This window comes from Nycticebus coucang, chromosome 3 (assembly GCF_027406575.1).
Source record: "Nycticebus coucang isolate mNycCou1 chromosome 3, mNycCou1.pri, whole genome shotgun sequence".
In the NCBI taxonomy this organism is placed as follows: Eukaryota; Metazoa; Chordata; class Mammalia; order Primates; family Lorisidae; genus Nycticebus; species Nycticebus coucang.
Genome location: NC_069782.1, coordinates 34794360 through 34800968, shown reverse-complemented (window position 1 = coordinate 34800968; position 6609 = coordinate 34794360). Strand labels below are relative to the sequence as shown.

General features: G+C 36.0%; 1 pseudogene; it reads left to right on the top strand.

The window, feature by feature from the left end:
* The first annotated feature begins 5268 nt into the window (after nucleotides 1-5268).
* On the top strand, nucleotides 5269-6076 carry LOC128581938 (tumor protein D52-like; annotated as a pseudogene).
* The last annotated feature ends 533 nt before the right edge of the window (nucleotides 6077-6609 follow it).

Below are 6609 nucleotides of genomic sequence, written 5' to 3'. Positions count from 1 at the left end.
GAAGGGATGGTCATTTATATTCCAGGCAAATGGAAAGCAGAAAAAAGCAAGTGTTGCAATTTTATTCGCAGGTACAATAGGCTTCAAACCAATGAATGTAAGAAAGGATAAGGATGGTCACTTCATATTTGTTAAGGATAATACTCAATGTGATGAGAATTCAATTATTAATATTTATGCACCCAACCAGAATGTGCCTCAATTTATAAGAGAGACTCTAACAGACATGAGCAACGTGATTTCCTCCAACTCCATAATAGTTGGAGATTTTAACACTCCTTTAGCAGTGTTGGATAGATCCTCAAATAAGAAGCTGAGCAAAAAAAAATTTAGACTTAAACTTAATCATCCAACACTTGGATTTAACAGGTATCTATAGAACATTTCATCCCAACAAAACTGAATACACATTCTTCTCACGAGCCTATGGAATATACTCAAAAATTGATCACATATTAGGTCACAAGTCCAACCTCAGCAAATCTAAAAGAATAGAAATTATTCCTTTCATCTTCTCAGACCATCATGGAATAAAAGTTGAACTCAGTAACAAGAGGAATCTGCATACTCATACAAAAAATTGGAAGCTAAATAACCTTATGCTGAATGATAGCTGGGTCACAGATGAGATTAAGAAGGAAATTGCCAAAACTTTTGAACAAAATAATAATGAACACATGAATTATCAGAACCTCTGGAATACCACAATGCAATCCTAAAAGGGAAATCTATCGCACTGCAAGCCTTCCTCAAGAGAGAGTAAAGAGAGGAAGTTAACAACTTAATAGGACATCAAAAGAAACTGGAAAAAGAAGAATATTCCAACCCCAAACCCAGCAGAAGAAAAGAAACAACCAAAATTGGAGCAGAATTAAATGAAATTGCAAACAAAAGGATTATACAACAGATCAATAAATCAAAAATTAGGTTTTTTGAAAAGGTCAATAAAATAGATAAACCTTTGGCTAACCTAACCAGGAAAAAAAGAGTATAATCTCTAACTTCATCAATCAGAAATGACAAAGATGAAATAACAACAGACTCCTCAAAAATTTAAAAAATCCTTAAGGAATATTACAAGAAACTTTATTCTCAGAAAAACGAAAATCTGAAAGAAATTGACCAACATATGAAAGCATGCCACCTTCAAGACTTAGCCAGAATCAAGTGGAAATGTTGAACAGGACTATATCGAGTTCTGAAATAGCATCAACTATACAAAATCTCCCCAAAAAGAAAAGCCCGGGACCAGATGGCTTCAGGTCATAATTTTACCAAACCTTTAAAGAGGAACTAGTACCTATAAAACTTATCCTTTTCCAAAATACAGAAAAAGAAGGAATGCTACCCAACACATTCTATGAAGCAAACATCAATTTGATCCCCAAACCAGGAAAAGACCCAACAAGAAAAGAAAATTATAGACCAATATCACTAATAAATATTGATGCAAAAATATTTAACAAGATCCTGACAAACAGAATCCAGCAACACATCAAACAAATTATACACCAAGACTAAGTAGGTTTTATCTCAGGGTCTCAAAGCTGGTTCAATATACATAAATCTATAAATATAATTCAGCACATACACAAATTAAAAAACAAAGACCATATGATTCTCTCCATTTATGCAGAAAAAGCTTTTGATAATATCCAGCATCCCTTCATGATCAGAACACTTAAGAAAATTGGTATAGAAGAGCCATTTCTTAAACTGATAGAGGCCGTCTACGGCAAACCCACAGCCAATATCATATTGAATGGAGTTAAATTGAAATCATTTCCACTCAGATCGGGAACCAGGCAAGGTTGTCCACTGTCTCTATTGCGCTTTAACATTGTAATGGAAGTGTTAGCCAACACAATTAGGGAAGAAAAGGCGATCGAGGGTATCCATATTCAAACTTTCGCTCTTTGTAGATGATATGATTGTATATCACGAAAACACCAGGGGTTCTACTACAAAACTCTTAGAAGTGATCAAGGAATACAGCAGTGTCTCAGGTTACAAAATCAACATTCATAAATTGGTAGCCTTCATATATATCAACAATAGTCAAGCTGAAAAACAGTCAAGGACTCTATTCTGTTCACAGTAGTGCCAAAGATGAAATATTTGAGGGTTTATCTAACAAAGGATGTGAAAGATCTCTATAAAGAGAACTATGAAACTCTAAGAAAAGAAATAGCTGAAAATGTTAACAAATCGAAAAACATAACATGCTCATGGCTGGGAAGAATCAACATTGTTAAAATGTCCATATTACCCAAAGCAATAAAAAATTTTAATGCAATCCATATTAAAGCTCCATTGTTATACTGTAAAGATCTTGAAAAATAATACTTCATTTTATACGGAATCAGAAAAAACTCTAATAGCCAAGACATTACTCAGAAATAAAAACAAAGCAGGAGGAATCATGCTACCAGACCTCAGACTATACTATCAATCGATAGTGATCAAAACAGCATGGTACTGGCACAAAAACAGAGAGGTAGATGTATGGAACAGAATAGATAACCAAGAGATGAAACTAGCTACCTACCATTATTTGATCATTGACAAGCCAATTAAAAACATTCAGTGGGGAAAAGATTCCCTATTTACCAAATGGTGTTGGGTGAACTGGCTGGTGACCTGTAGAAGACTGAAACTGGACCCATACCTTTCATCATTAACTAAGATAGACTCTCACTGGATAAAAGATTTAAACTTAAGACATGAAACTATAAAAATACTAGAAGAAAGTACAGGAAAAACTCTTGAAGAAATTGGCCTGGGTGAATATTTTATGAGGTGGACCCCCCTCCCCACAGGCAATTGAAGCAGCATCAAAAAATTTCCACTGGGACCTGATGAAACTAAAAAGCTTCTGCATAATCAAGAACACAGTTAGAAAGCAAGCAGACAGCACTCAGAATGGGAGAAGATATTTGCAGGTAATGTCTCCAACAAGGATTTTATAACCAGAATCCACAGAGAACTCAAACATATTAGGAAGAAAAGAACAAGTGATCCCATATCAGAGTGGGCAAGGGACTTGAATAGAAACTTCTCTGAAAAAAACATGCGCACAGCCTACAGACAAATGAAAAAATGCTCATCATCCTTAATCATCCGAGGAATGCAAATCAAAACTACTTTGAAATATCATCTAATTCCAGTAAGATCAGCCCATATCACAAAATCTCAAAACCAGAGAAGTTGGCGTGGATGTAGAGAAAAAGGAACACTTCTACACTGCAGGTGGGAATGCAATCTAATACATTCCTTTTGGAAAGATGTGTAGAGAACACTCAAAAATCTAAAAATAGACCTGCCATTTGATCCTACAATTCCTCTACTAGGTATTTACCCAGAAGACCAAAAATCACACTTTAACAAAGATATTTGTACCAGAATGTTTATTGCAGCCCAATGCATAATTGCTAAGTCATTGAAGGAGCCCAAGTGCCCATTGACCCACGAATGGATTAATAAATTGTGGTATATGTACACCATGGAATATTATGCAGCCTTAAAGAAAGATGGAGACTTTACCTCTTTCATGTTTACATGGATGGAGCTGGAACATATTCTTTTTAGTAAAGTATCTCAAGAATGGAAGAAAAAGCATCCAGTGTACTCAGCCCCACTATGAAACTAATTTATAGCTTTCATATGAAAGCTATAACCCAATTATAGCCAAAGAATATGGGGAAAGGGAAGGAAGGGGAAGGGAGAGGATAGATGGATTGAGGGTAATTGGTGGGACCACACCTATGGTGTGTCTTATAAGGGTACATGTGAAACTTACTAAATTTAGAATATAAATGTCTTAAAACCATGACTAAGAAAATTATGTTAACCAGGGTGATGAAAATATTTCAAATTGTACATAAAACCAAAAAAAAAAAAGGGGAAAATAGATATATTAGTATATATTCTACATAAAATTGTTAAATCCACATTTCTACATCTTTTATGATGACATCTTCTCACTTTGCTTGATTTGGTCTCTGAACACCTGAGCTCAGGTGATCCACCTGCCTGGGCCTCCCAGAGTACCGGGATTATAAGCATTAGCCACCAGGCTCCGCCTGATTTTTTTCTCCTTTCAATGCAGCTTAGAATCCCCAACTAGAGCAATCTTTCTAAAACGTTGTTTCACAAATGTTTACAGACTCAAAAACAAGACTTTTTACTACACTTGCTTTTATTTTTATTTTATTTTATTTTTTTTTTATGAAGTCATTTGTACATAGATCATAGATACATTTATGCTATTATGGGATTCAATGTGTTGCTTATTTGTACAAAGTGGAGTGCCTACATCATACTAATCAACACAACTTTCACCTCATTTACCCAATTACAGCATTAATACATTTGTGTTCTACACATGATAGATAAAACTTGTACTTGCAATGTGCTCCATAAGTGTGGTCCCCCTACTATCCCTCCCTCTATCAACCCATTCCCCTTCCCTCTCCCTCCACTTCCCTCCTTCATCCTAGGCTAAAGTTGTATTTCATTTTTGGTATGCAAGTGTGAGTAATTATAAATTGGTTTCACAGTAGTACTGAGTACATTGGATATATTTTTTTCCATTCCTGAGATACTTTACTAAGAAGAATATTTTCCATCTCCATCCATGTAAACATAAAATAGGTAACGTCTCCATTTTTTTTTACTGCTGCATAGTATTCCATGGTACACATATACCATGATTTATTAATCCTTCATGGGCCAATGGGCACTTGGGCTTCTTTCATGACTTGGCTATTATGAATTGAGCCACAATGAACATTCTGGTGCAAATATCTTTATTGCCAAATGATTTTTGATCCTTTGGATATACACCTAGAAGAGGAATTGCAGGATCAAACAGCAGGTCCACATTCAGATCCCTGAGTGTTCTCCAAACGTCCTTCCTGAAGGAATGTACTAGCTTGCATTACCACCAGCAGTGCAGAAGTGTTCCCTTTTCTCCACATCCACTTGCCTTTAGGACAAAGTCCAAGCTCCTTAAGTTGGAACATAAAGGGTTGCCCAATCTAACTAACCACACCTTTTCAGAGTTAAATCCACTTTTCTTTACTCCAAATCCCTATTTAAACCTATTTATTTCCTATTTCACTTTGAAGATTTTTTACCTTTGCTAAAACAGTTACTTCCCTTGCTATCTCTCTGCTCAAATTCTATTTCTCAATATGGCCAAAGCTGTACTTATCTGAGGAATCAGGTCCCTAGGTTGTAAAGCCATGTGTTCTGCCTTTCCCTAGAATGGACTGTAGAGAGCTAGACTTACATGAGGACTACCAGTCCCTGTTTGATTTTGATACAAGAGTGACCAAAAGCTATCTCTACTTGCTTGCTAGTGGACATTCATCTCCACTTGGATCACCTATTCTTCAGATCCAGTCCCTGAGAAAGGAGAAGATGTTGCTGCCACGATCAGTGCTGCAGACACTCCATCAGAAGAGGAGCAAGGAGAGCGGAGACGAGAACTCACAAAGGTTGAAGAAGAAATTCAGACTCTGTCTCAAGCCTCAGCAGCAAAAGAGTAGGACCTAGCATAGATCAAGCGGAAACTTGGAATCAGTTCACTACAAGAACTAAAACAGAATATTGCCAAAGTATGGCAAGATGTGACAGCAACATCTGCATACAAGAAGACATCTGAAACATTGTCTCAGGTTGAACAGAAGGCTTTAGTGGCTTTTTCATCCATTGGGTCCGTCTTCACCAAAAAAGCCAAATGATGTAAAAAACTCCCCAACCTTCAAATCATTTGAAGAAAAGGTTGAAAACTTAAAGTCCAAAGCAGAGGAAACCAAGCCTGCTGTTGGTTACTTTGGAGAAGTCTTGAATTTAACTGCAAATGATAGTGCCACCACCATGGAGCCTCATCAAGAACTGACAAGGACATCCTGTGAGATTCCTACCTTTGTTCTGTTTCCCACTGCCGGATGCTGCAAGTGAGATCCAAGCACATCTTGTCAACATTTGTTGCATTGAATTTCTACCAGATGTGTTTTTATTTAGCTTTACATATTCCTTTGACCAAATAGTTTGTGGGTTAAACAAAATGAAAATATCTTCACCTCTACTCCTGGGAAACACCCTTTAATTTATATTTAAGGCCCTTTATTTATTTAGGAAACATCATTGTAAAAACATTTGTAGTAACTGGGGACACTCAATAGAAGGATTAAGAAGCTGCAGATTGTAATAGTCACTTTCCTACTTCACAAAATTGCTCTGGATCTGGCAAGTTGGTGTGGTCTTTGTCTTATATAAGATTTCTTTTTCTCTTTGAAACTGTGTATATTTGATTCTTGATTAAAAGTGTTCTTTTACATTTTCTGTATCCTATTAAGAGTTTTGATATATTTTCTTTACCTCTATGGGAAGAGCTACCACTACAAACAATATTTTGAAATAAACACTGTTTTGGTATAAGGTACATATATTGGGTGTCTGAAGACATCAGATTAAAATAAATAGTTCTATATTCAATTTGTTACAGTTGTGTGACAGTATATACAGTAATCAGACTTGCATGTGATTAAGAGTGGACTCCCCTCCACCTTATTTATCTCCATTTGTGACAGTAACTTTTTC